The sequence below is a fragment of the Trematomus bernacchii genome, unplaced genomic scaffold, assembly GCF_902827165.1.
Source record: "Trematomus bernacchii unplaced genomic scaffold, fTreBer1.1, whole genome shotgun sequence".
Taxonomy (NCBI): domain Eukaryota; kingdom Metazoa; phylum Chordata; class Actinopteri; order Perciformes; family Nototheniidae; genus Trematomus; species Trematomus bernacchii.
Window position 1 is genome coordinate 2,117,614 of NW_022987998.1, and position 12,110 is coordinate 2,129,723.

General features: G+C 47.3%; 10 non-coding genes and 1 pseudogene across 10 annotated transcripts; 7 read left to right on the top strand and 4 right to left on the bottom strand.

The window, feature by feature from the left end:
* Window positions 1-7,627: 7,627 nt before the first annotated feature.
* LOC117472069 lies at window positions 7,628-7,768 on the bottom strand. The gene has a single exon (XR_004554853.1). It is a non-coding gene; the product is annotated as a U4 spliceosomal RNA (small nuclear RNA).
* A 282-nt stretch (window positions 7,769-8,050) lies between these two features.
* LOC117472068 lies at window positions 8,051-8,232 on the top strand. The gene has a single exon (XR_004554852.1). It is a non-coding gene; the product is annotated as a U2 spliceosomal RNA (small nuclear RNA).
* A 328-nt stretch (window positions 8,233-8,560) lies between these two features.
* LOC117472065 lies at window positions 8,561-8,724 on the bottom strand. Its single transcript, XR_004554851.1, has one exon. It is a non-coding gene; the product is annotated as a U1 spliceosomal RNA (small nuclear RNA).
* A 366-nt stretch (window positions 8,725-9,090) lies between these two features.
* On the top strand, window positions 9,091-9,207 carry LOC117472070. Its single transcript, XR_004554854.1, has one exon. It is a non-coding gene; the product is annotated as a U5 spliceosomal RNA (small nuclear RNA).
* A 147-nt stretch (window positions 9,208-9,354) lies between these two features.
* LOC117472075 lies at window positions 9,355-9,545 on the top strand. The gene has a single exon (XR_004554859.1). It is a non-coding gene; the product is annotated as a U2 spliceosomal RNA (small nuclear RNA).
* A 328-nt stretch (window positions 9,546-9,873) lies between these two features.
* Window positions 9,874-10,037, bottom strand: LOC117472073. Its single transcript, XR_004554857.1, has one exon. It is a non-coding gene; the product is annotated as a U1 spliceosomal RNA (small nuclear RNA).
* A 366-nt stretch (window positions 10,038-10,403) lies between these two features.
* Window positions 10,404-10,520, top strand: LOC117472071. The gene has a single exon (XR_004554855.1). It is a non-coding gene; the product is annotated as a U5 spliceosomal RNA (small nuclear RNA).
* A 147-nt stretch (window positions 10,521-10,667) lies between these two features.
* LOC117472076 lies at window positions 10,668-10,858 on the top strand. Its single transcript, XR_004554860.1, has one exon. It is a non-coding gene; the product is annotated as a U2 spliceosomal RNA (small nuclear RNA).
* Window positions 10,859-11,186: 328 nt separating this feature from the next.
* Window positions 11,187-11,350, bottom strand: LOC117472074. Its single transcript, XR_004554858.1, has one exon. It is a non-coding gene; the product is annotated as a U1 spliceosomal RNA (small nuclear RNA).
* A 366-nt stretch (window positions 11,351-11,716) lies between these two features.
* Window positions 11,717-11,833, top strand: LOC117472072. Its single transcript, XR_004554856.1, has one exon. It is a non-coding gene; the product is annotated as a U5 spliceosomal RNA (small nuclear RNA).
* A 147-nt stretch (window positions 11,834-11,980) lies between these two features.
* LOC117472066 lies at window positions 11,981-12,110 on the top strand (annotated as a pseudogene; the record flags this gene model as incomplete).

Consider the following 12,110-nt stretch of genomic DNA (forward strand, 5'->3'; position numbering starts at 1 on the left):
GGTATGGAAGTATACGTCCTTTGCACTGGAATATCGTCCTTCAGATTTATCACCATTTGTAGGCTAGGGTTACAGCCAATGTCATTTCCGTCCCTCGCAAAAGCCTTTGATTCTTCGTACAACATTCTCTTGGCAATCTCTTGTTGTTCCTCCTCCAAGTGACTGAGGTCTACTGGTGGGTGCCACAGGGGTGGAATCGGCTCAGCTTTTTGGATTGGTTCAAGGGGTTGTGTTGAGACCTCATTGACTGTTGCAGTACATGTTGTCTTGGTAGGAGATTCAGCATCCACAAACCTTTCAATGTGCTGCACTACGCCCAGGGCTGTCTTGCGTGGTAAGGTGACATCATGTTTGGTGTTATTGCCTACTGGAATTGTGACATAAGGCTTTGCAGGGTTCTGTATCTCAAACAAACCTGTCCCTAAATCCAGCTGCGATAATTGATGACTGTCTTCATCAGCTTCAAACAACACCAGACGATCAGAGGGGTTCAGGGTTTGGGGAACACGACACCTCACCCAGGTGACATGACCAGCCGGAATGACGATGTCATTTACACCTGTTCTTAGGCGTCCCTGCGACGTACTTGGTTCAACTGCCTGAATAAAGTTCACAATTGCTTCGGCTTTCTCCACCGGAACACTGATGGCATCACGAAGCAGTTTAACCAGAGTGCATATCAATCGTTCTGGCTGTCCCTCAATGATTTCCTCCAAAACATTAAAACCAACCAATGGTCTCTCCATGGCCAACCTTGTGACTAGGAATGGAACACTGATGGAAAGACTGGGTTCTTCATTTCCTGGCAGGTTGGTCATAATGGCTACCCAGCCATCAAACGGAATAAGCTCGCCATTAACTGCATACACCTTCAGCTCGTCCAGATCCTCGATAATCTCCGATATTGGTCGAACATCAAGATTAGGCAGATATTGTTCTTTCCAGGCGCGGCTTATGATACTGACTTGAGCACCGGAGTCAAGCAATGCAGTCACTGCCAATCCGTTTAGATTACACTGTATTAGCGACTTTTTCCCTATCAGCTTGGCAACAGTTCTACGTTTCACCCCTGGTGAACCAAAAGAAAACTGAGTCGAGGGTCCATCTTGCTGGTAACTATTCTGGGCACCAGCTACTTCAACTGTTTTGCCCTCACAACTGGTTTGTGCTTTTGCCTCACCAGAATGTTCAGCTTGGGGTCGTATTGTGGATCCGATCACTGGCAACCCCGCTGCAGTGACCGGCTTGAGTTTCCCTGACTCTCCTGTCTCTTTAAACAGCCCACAGCCCTGTGTCCTCCATCCCCACAATAGAAACAGTGGTTACAATCTGGCCGGTTTTGTTCGACACATTTTGAACAACCAAAAGGTTTCTCTCTCCTGGGTCTCACTCTGTTTTGAGAGTATTGGTTATGGTTCATCATGTCTGCCGGATGTGGCTGCTTTTGTTGTCTCATAGCCTCAACCATGCTGGTTAGTTCATCTACCTTGGCTGCAAGCTCTTTTATTGGGTCTGTCTTTGTTTTGTGTGCTGTGCTCTCTTGTTTGTTGCCACACTCTTGGACTTTGTTAAGCTCAAGTTGTGCGCTATGAGCACTAGTTGTTGCCTGTCGACGAGAAGGACCTATCCTCTTCTGTCTCTCACTCTCCTCACTGGTGATTCTCATTACATGGCGTAATATTGTTTCATCACTCACCTCAGCACTTGATAGAAGAGGCTTTAGTTCTCTGCGTACATCACTGTGTTTATATCCAAGTCCCTGCAAGACCGTATGTAGAAACACATCTTGAACAGTAGCTGGACTGTATTTAATGCCTGCGTCTGACAGTTTGGAGGTGAATAGGACACGTTGCTTTAACCCTATCACTCGGTAGAGAAACTGTTGTGGTGTTTCATTATCATCCTGTCTAGCACACATTAATTCTTGGAATAACTCCGTACTGTTTTTCTCTCTTAAGTGGGCCTGGAGAAAGCCTTTGAGCTCCATCACTGTCAGGTCATCCTTATTTATTAGCATGTCTTTGAAAGTTCCAGGTTGTATGATTCGGAGCACACCACGAACTATGTCTCCGTCATGGACGCCTTCTCTAATCCCTTCCTCGATTTGCTTACAGACATTGTTATAGCTTATGTCCGAAGAATTATCACCAACCTGACCCCCTTGCACCTTAAACTCCCTCCTCTGGAGGTAAGAGAGTCCTCTTAAGGAGATCATTGTCTCAGGGCCGGACTGGGCAGCAGACTGAGCTGGTGAGTGTGGGATGTTATGATGAGACTTACTAGTGTGTGCTGGTGACAGTGGGGGTTGTTCTAGTGTCTGTGTTGTAGGTGCCATAATGCTTTGTCTTAACCTTTTGCCCAGGTCTTCATAGCTATTAAGCATTTCCAGTAACCCAGTATTTGTGTTATCACCTACAGCATTAAAACTGACTGGAGAAGCGGTGAGATCTGTCTCAGCTTCAGATATCTGCTTAGTGTTGTTACCTGTGTTTATCTCTACGTGTGGTTCTACATGTGGCAAACCCTGTACACTTACTTCTCTGTCTTTCACAATGTCATCAATAGCATCTTTCAACATCAACAAGTGAGCCATCCCACTATCTTCTGACTCAAGCAAGTGCTTACTGTGCATAAATAAACTGATGTAGTTGAAGCAGCCTTCATCGTCTCCCTCCTCGAGCTCAGACGGTTCCTGGTCTGGCACTGGACCCACTTCCTTGGCAATGTGGAGGAGTTCTTTCACTGACAAGGAGAGTAGGCTTCTTCTGATGTCCCACACCAGACTTTTCCTTTGGCTCTCCGACATGACAGCAGCCCTTCCAATTCACTCACGATGGATCGCCCAGTTCAGCAACGGTTCCACGTCTGCTCCAGTTTACAGCTCTCTGCTCGCATCAGCTCCGGTATTGGTCCAAGAAGTCATTAATGGATCAGCTCCCGACCAGTAGGTGGCGCCGATCCCGGACGAGCCCCCAAGAACTGTTACGGGTCCCCGATATGAGGACCACAGTAACGGTTATGATACCTGTATCGTGCAGGTGAAAGAGAAGTAATGAGGACACCTTGTGTTCAGTTTCCTTCCAGATTACTTCTCCTGAGGTTGTTTTATTACACAAAATCATATAAACATATCAATTATCTTATGCATTTCAGTTTCGACTTACATTCCTCAATAACCATTCACATACCTTCACTCTGTCTGTATGTTACTCTTTTATGTGATAAACACATATGTCGAATTGAATTTCACATTCAATAAAATCTGTTATACCTTAAATACATTTGTATACAGTATTAACCTGTATTAAATACTACTCTTCTTTTTACTTTCACTTAAAAGTAGTATTTCATGACCCCTCTAACCTGTCATGTTGACTATTTACCTTCTGCCATTAATGGCAGGTCACTAAAATGCATTACTGAAACATATTTAAGTGTAACAAACAACCTTACTGTTTTACCAACAGTAACTAACTTATAACCCTTACAAAGTACATATTTATTACAAACTCACAATCACTATACATGCATGTAAATACTCAGTGTACGGGGGGCTTCAGATATACTGACAAACTTGTATCCTTACTGCGTCAGACCACGTTGTCCCCAAAATGGCGCCGTACCGGGGAAGCTAGGCTAATACACTCACACCATTTAACGGTTTTACACATGTAAACAGCGGTACAAAGTCTTCTAACTGTTAGCGGGCCGTTACATATTATCTTCGCAAACCTTATGGGGGATTCATTGTGATTTATGCACAGTTTACCAACCTGTATCGTGCAGGTGAAAGAGAAGTAATGAGGACACCTTGTGTTCAGTTTCCTTCCAGATTACTTCTGAGGAAACCCCGGGAACGTCCGTCGCTTTAATCGGTACCCCGGAACCATTGAATCGAACACAAACGTTCCGCCTCACTACTCACTGCATCTATCGACCCCGTTAGTGAAATGAAAATAACAGATGTACAAAATAAAGGCATATTCTAACTCTAAATATAATACTTATTATATTAATGTGGTCACACATCTCAGGGGTGCCACATTAGCAACACGGATCAACCATAGTTTAAAAACGGTTTAAAGCCGAGATGATCAAGATAGATAAATTGTTATTTGTATTTGAATCAAGTCTCAACAGAGTTTTTTGTGTTCGTTTTATACAGCCAATTTGTCTGGCTATTTGATACCATGAGGTCAGATGCCTTTTAGTTGATTTAATTGTTATTTTTTATTGGAGTCAGTTTTCAAAGCAATGTTTTTTGTAAAACAAGCAGCGTTGTTTTGTGTTTTTGTTTTGCTAAAGCTATTGTTTAGCACATGAGGTTTCTTTGTTACAGTTCATTAAGGTCAGCAACCTTTCTGCTTGACCACATGTGTGAGCGTCCATTTTGTTAAGATAAAGAGGTTCTTTGTTCTTCAGGTCACAGGTCAAATTGTATCAGCAGCCATTTTGTTTTGACCACATGAGGTCAAAAGTAATTTAGTTTGACCCATGTGTGAGCGACCATTTTGTTAAAAACTGAATCAGGAGGTTCTTTGTTCTCCTTATCACATATTAAATTAGATCAGTGGACATTTTGCTAAAGCTAGTTTTGTTTAGCCAGTTATAGTTGGGTGAAATAATATTATTGTGTTGTGGAAGGAGGGAGTTTGAGATTCTGATCAGTGGGTGTAAAAACCTGTTATTGTATTGAACTATTGTTTTGGGGCATTGGGTCAGCTGCTGGAGTAAATTTCATCCAAACTGACCAGCAGATTGTTGGAGGAATATTGATAAAAAAGCACCCACATAACAATTTTTCATAAACAGACGCAAATAGCTTTCAACTGATTGCAATGTATTCCCATCTGCGGCGGGATTTGACGCTCATGGAAGCACGGCATTCGTTTGTGTCGGAGGCTGTTAAAGGCAATATGAGCGTCCATTCCCATTGGATAACGGAGAATTGTACACCCGGAAGTAAGTATTCCCCTTACTGTCGATTGATTTGACAGTGATATCTCCACTACTCATCAACTCAAAAACACCAGATTATCCTTGTTAATTAAACGACATTGATAGGTTTTAGTGTGTGTACAATGCTTTTGTCACGTTTTCCCCTTCAATTCTGAGAAACAAGTAGTTTTCTATGAGTTTTGGATGGCCGAAGACATTACATTACCCACAATCCTCTGTAGCAACCATAGACTGTATAAAAAAATTAAATAATACATTATTCCGAGTGTGCTTGCTTTTCTCTTTGAAAGTCATCACATAACGGCATTGTAATACACGTTTCGGCTGCATTAAATATTACATATCTGCGGTAGTTAACTCTATTTATAGAGCCCTGATGACAAGACTTCTAGACAAACAGGAACTGCCGCCAAAACTGAAAACTTGACGTGGATCTTAAATATATAAGCAATTAAACAACATCTTACATTTCTTTTCACACAATACGTCTCCTTGCAGTATCAACACTAATTCGGCTAACTTTTATATTTGATCCAATTGGTAGATAGGCTGTATTTACGCCATAACGGTGCACAGCTGATAGAAAGGGACACCTACTGGTTAAAGCACGTTATTGCATTTTATAATTTTATTATTGCTGCCTGCTAACCGACAGGTTAGGAGCATCAGGTTTAAACGTCAAGCCCTGCTATCTAATAACCGCCTGGTTAAATACAGCATGGCTTGTGCCGCGAGCCCTGCTGCCTGCTAACTGACAGGTTACAGCCGGCTCAAACGGCGAGCCCCGCTGTCTGTTAACTGACCGGTTAACCCCAGCTGGCTTATGCACCTCCACACGTTGTATTGCACAGCGGCTCTCATCATGTCTCCGTTTAAGAGAAGGCTCGTAAACCGGACATTGAGGCGCGTTCACGCTCAACCCCGCTTGAGGAATGAGCGGAGGTGTGTGGAGGCATATCTGTGACATAGGAAACAAGCCCGTGCTGTCTAATCAACCGACAGGTTTTAAAGACAGCCGGTTTGTGACAGAGGAAAAAACCGTGTTGCCTGCTAACCGACAGGTTAGGAGCATCAGGTTTAAACGTCAAGCCCTGCTATCCAATAACCGCCTGGTTAAATACAGCATGGCTTGTGCTGCGAGCCCTGCTGCCTGCTAACTGACAGGTTACAGCCGGCTCAAACGGCGAGCCCCGCTGTCTGTTAACCGACTGGTTAACCCCAGCTGGCTTATGCACCTCCACACGTTGTATTGCACAGCGGCTCTCATCATGTCTCCGTTTAAGAGAAGGCTCGTGAACCGGACATTGAGGCGCGTTCACGCTCAAACCCGCTTGAGGAATGAGCGGAGGTGTGTGGAGGTATATCTGTGACATCGGAAACAAGCCCGTGCTGTCTAATCAACCGACAGGTTTTAAAGACAGCCGGTTTGTGCCGCGAGCCCTGCTGCCTAATAACCGATAGGCTATGAGGCAGCCGCTTATACAGCTTTTTTATGTCATCCGGAGGAGAGCTCTCCTGAACCGGGGGAACGGGGAGATCTCATTAGGCGGCTGCCTTTCCGATGATCTCCGGGAGTTCCTGGAGAATACCGCCTATACGGCAGATCCGAGATGGCGGATAGAGGGACCCGGTGACCCGGTGTCAGCCCGGCAGCCGAACCCATAGGCTCGGCTGTCGGGCTGACAGTCTCCCCCGTCCGGAGGAGAGGGAGTATGGGGCCGGGGGAACCACATGGTGATCCGTGACTGCTGCCCGCCACTCGGATCCAATAAATCAAGGGCTTGATCCACAGAGTAAGACTCCTGGACTAGCCAATCATCCTCAGCCGCAGCCGCGAGAGCGTCCGCTCTCTGCTGTCTGTGGGCCAGAGGGAGACGGACACAATGAGTGCACGACACCTGGGGAGTGAGAGCCGCGTTTGCTTGCTCCCATCCCCGGCAGTACTTACCTGTATCGTCTGTGTAAAGCCGCTTCCTTTCTCCCTGGAGCGAGCCAGCCACAGCCGGTCGTAACTCATATGTCGGGCTGACCCCGAGCCCCCGCCCTGTCTCCCCCGTCCGGAGGAGAGGGAGGATGGGGCCGGGGGAACCCCATGGTGATCCGTGAATGGAGAGGAAGGAGTCGCCTGACTGCTGCCCGCCACTCGGATCCCATAAATCAAGGTCTTGGTCCACGGAGTAAGACTCCTGGACTAGCTAATCATCCTCGGCCGCAGCAGCGAGAGCGTCCTCTCTCCGCTGTCTGTGGGCCAGAGGGCCAGTGCTTCTGCAACGGAGTGCTGAAGAAAAATGGGAGCAGATGGTCGGGCCTACTTCCTATTTATACGGAAGTGAGGCCGTAGTTGGGGCCCACGTCATAGGTGGGCGTGGATTAAGTCTGTCAGTGCTGCACACGTGCAGTGGGATTACCCAATAGCGATAGCCTTAGAGGGCGAAGCCTTATACGAAATAGAACTGGAGGATAAAGCTTGGTTTCAAAACAAACCTAGAATCACACAAGTTTATATTTTGCTATTTGAACAAAGTGTCAACTGTCCTGGGTAAATAACCAAAAATGCTAGTCTAACTCATTCTAATTGGCCATTAGAACAATGTGTCAACTTTCCTGGAAAACTAACAGAAATGCTAGTCTATTTTATTCTGATTTGCCATTACAACAAAGTGTCAAGTCTCCTGGGAGACTAACAAAAATTGCCAAGGCTGACTATATTTCAAGTCATCCCGGCGGGGTATTGGGTTAAGTTTTCAACCAGCAATAATCACGTCTCAGTAGAACTTCATGGACTATGAAATTGCCGCTGCGCAAGAATATTGAAGTAAAATACCAGATTAAACTCAACTTTCTCCAACAATAACAACACACATGGTGCATTTCTCAAACTTTTACATTAAAGGGGACCTATCATGCAAAATGCACTTTTGCACGTCTTTTATACATGAATATGTGTCCCCGGTGTTCCAGGGAACTCACCAAGTGTCAGAAAACACAACCCTCTCTATTTTCCTCCATACCCAAATCTCTAAAAAAGGGGCTGCAACGGATCTCATAAAAACTGATCCAGATTTGAACACTTTCCTGACGTCAGGACAGTGGTGCTACGGCTATTGGGCCTTGTGTAAAAACATATAATATAATTTAATTTAATATATAGTCCCCTATAGGGGACTATATATTAAATGGATTTTTAGCACTGGGAGCCGAAAGAGGGGCTTGCCCCGTTCACTCCACGCATCGACCCGGTATTGCAGCGCCTCCGGGAACGGTGCACCCATCTCCTGCCTTGTCGAAAAACAAACACAGACGCATCTCGAAACAACAACAAATGGTTTCATTTGAGGGCAGAAACTGCAGCACATCGGCAGCAGATCCTTTTTTGGACTCTATGCCAGAGAAGCTAAAGGTGACAAATTGAACTTGCCTTGGCTCTGGAGCGTGGCACGCAGAGTGAGGCTCACTGCAAGGGACAGAGATATTTAGAGCCCAAAGGAAGGACACGCTCTGGGAGGACATTGACACCAGAAAGTCTTTCCTAGAGCAAAGAAGCTGCCACACATGCAAGCTGTAGCCAGGTTGTCTTTGACATTTTCTTCAACACTATAATCAGGGGAGAGCGCGAACGCAGTCCCCCACTACCACAAATTATGCAGTCGAGATTCCCACATTTGGGGAATTCGCAGCGGTCAGCATAGCCGGGGTGCAATGGCCGAGCCTCGCCCTGGGTGAACCACCTTGGTGATCATGGTATCTCCCCTGCCAGGTAAGTATGAGTTGGATGGGTCAGAGGCAGGGGACTCTTGCAACGACAAAGGACACGGCGTGGCGGTTCCTGCCTCTGAGCCGGCCAACGCAGCCCATCAACCACATTTAACCCTAAGCCTTAAAGACAGATAAGGCTTGAAATAGAAATAGGTTCCAATCGGGGGCACAAACTGCAGCACAGCAGCAGGGGTCTTTTTTGGACTCAATGCCAAAGAAGCCACAGGTGAGAGCCATGAACCATGCTCGCGCAGCTCTAGCGCAGCTGGGGGAAAGGGTGTGGCCTGGGAGGTGGAAAAGCCAAGTCAGGGTCACCGCGAGGGATTGGACTGGGACAACTGCGGTGCTGTCTGTTCTCGAGGACGGCCTCCACAATTACTCTGGTTTCTCTTCAAAGCGTATAAGTCTTTCGCCTTTTACTAAAGACTTCCGTGGAGAGGAACACCTACGAGTTCAACCTATTTTTGGTAGGCTTGGCCGTTTGGCTGAGCATTCTGAGTTTGTGAAAGACAAGAAAAGGGTTAGGGTTAGGGTTAACCCAGTTACGCAGCGCCTCTCTTATGCCAGGTCAAAAGAGCCGCACCAAGACCGGCGGTGACTGCGCAACGAGTCCGTCTCCTGCAGCAAACGTTAAGGGTCATCGCTTCTCGGCCTTTTGGCTAAGATCAAGTGTAGTATCTGTTCTTATCAGTTTAATATCTGATACGTCCCCTATACGGGGACTATATATTAAATGGATTTTTAGCACTGGGAGCCGAAAGAGGGGCTTGCCCCGTTCACTCCACGCATCGACCCGGTATTGCAGCGCCTCCGGGAACGGTGCACCCATCTCCTGCCTTGTCGAAAAACAAACACAGACGCATCTCGAAACAACAACAAATGGTTTCATTTGAGGGCAGAAACTGCAGCACATCGGCAGCAGATCCTTTTTTGGACTCTATGCCAGAGAAGCTAAAGGTGACAAATTGAACTTGCCTTGGCTCTGGAGCGTGGCACGCAGAGTGAGGCTCACTGCAAGGGACAGAGATATTTAGAGCCCAAAGGAAGGACACGCTCTGGGAGGACATTGACACCAGAAAGTCTTTCCTAGAGCAAAGAAGCTGCCACACATGCAAGCTGTAGCCAGGTTGTCTTTGACATTTTCTTCAACACTATAATCAGGGGAGAGCGCGAACGCAGTCCCCCACTACCACAAATTATGCAGTCGAGATTCCCACATTTGGGGAATTCGCAGCGGTCAGCATAGCCGGGGTGCAATGGCCGAGCCTCGCCCTGGGTGAACCACCTTGGTGATCATGGTATCTCCCCTGCCAGGTAAGTATGAGTTGGATGGGTCAGAGGCAGGGGACTCTTGCAACGACAAAGGACACGGCGTGGCGGTTCCTGCCTCTGAGCCGGCCAACGCAGCCCATCAACCACATTTAACCCTAAGCCTTAAAGACAGATAAGGCTTGAAATAGAAATAGGTTCCAATCGGGGGCACAAACTGCAGCACAGCAGCAGGGGTCTTTTTTGGACTCAATGCCAAAGAAGCCACAGGTGAGAGCCATGAACCATGCTCGCGCAGCTCTAGCGCAGCTGGGGGAAAGGGTGTGGCCTGGGAGGTGGAAAAGCCAAGTCAGGGTCACCGCGAGGGATTGGACTGGGACAACTGCGGTGCTGTCTGTTCTCGAGGACGGCCTCCACAATTACTCTGGTTTCTCTTCAAAGCGTATAAGTCTTTCGCCTTTTACTAAAGACTTCCGTGGAGAGGAACACCTACGAGTTCAACCTATTTTTGGTAGGCTTGGCCGTTTGGCTGAGCATTCTGAGTTTGTGAAAGACAAGAAAAGGGTTAGGGTTAGGGTTAACCCAGTTACGCAGCGCCTCTCTTATGCCAGGTCAAAAGAGCCGCACCAAGACCGGCGGTGACTGCGCAACGAGTCCGTCTCCTGCAGCAAACGTTAAGGGTCATCGCTTCTCGGCCTTTTGGCTAAGATCAAGTGTAGTATCTGTTCTTATCAGTTTAATATCTGATACGTCCCCTATACGGGGACTATATATTAAATGGATTTTTAGCACTGGGAGCCGAAAGAGGGGCTTGCCCCGTTCACTCCACGCATCGACCCGGTATTGCAGCGCCTCCGGGAACGGTGCACCCATCTCCTGCCTTGTCGAAAAACAAACACAGACGCATCTCGAAACAACAACAAATGGTTTCATTTGAGGGCAGAAACTGCAGCACATCGGCAGCAGATCCTTTTTTGGACTCTATGCCAGAGAAGCTAAAGGTGACAAATTGAACTTGCCTTGGCTCTGGAGCGTGGCACGCAGAGTGAGGCTCACTGCAAGGGACAGAGATATTTAGAGCCCAAAGGAAGGACACGCTCTGGGAGGACATTGACACCAGAAAGTCTTTCCTAGAGCAAAGAAGCTGCCACACATGCAAGCTGTAGCCAGGTTGTCTTTGACATTTTCTTCAACACTATAATCAGGGGAGAGCGCGAACGCAGTCCCCCACTACCACAAATTATGCAGTCGAGATTCCCACATTTGGGGAATTCGCAGCGGTCAGCATAGCCGGGGTGCAATGGCCGAGCCTCGCCCTGGGTGAACCACCTTGGTGATCATGGTATCTCCCCTGCCAGGTAAGTATGAGTTGGATGGGTCAGAGGCAGGGGACTCTTGCAACGACAAAGGACACGGCGTGGCGGTTCCTGCCTCTGAGCCGGCCAACGCAGCCCATCAACCACATTTAACCCTAAGCCTTAAAGACAGATAAGGCTTGAAATAGAAATAGGTTCCAATCGGGGGCACAAACTGCAGCACAGCAGCAGGGGTCTTTTTTGGACTCAATGCCAAAGAAGCCACAGGTGAGAGCCATGAACCATGCTCGCGCAGCTCTAGCGCAGCTGGGGGAAAGGGTGTGGCCTGGGAGGTGGAAAAGCCAAGTCAGGGTCACCGCGAGGGATTGGACTGGGACAACTGCGGTGCTGTCTGTTCTCGAGGACGGCCTCCACAATTACTCTGGTTTCTCTTCAAAGCGTATAAGTCTTTCGCCTTTTACTAAAGACTTCCGTGGAGAGGAACACCTACGAGTTCAACCTATTTTTGGTAGGCTTGGCCGTTTGGCTGAGCATTCTGAGTTTGTGAAAGACAAGAAAAGGGTTAGGGTTAGGGTTAACCCAGTTACGCAGCGCCTCTCTTATGCCAGGTCAAAAGAGCCGCACCAAGACCGGCGGTGACTGCGCAACGAGTCCGTCTCCTGCAGCAAACGTTAAGGGTCATCGCTTCTCGGCCTTTTGGCTAAGATCAAGTGTAGTATCTGTTCTTATCAGTTTAATATCTGATACGTCCCCTATACGGGGACTATATATTAAATGGATTTTTAGCACTGGGAGCCGAAAGAGGGGCTT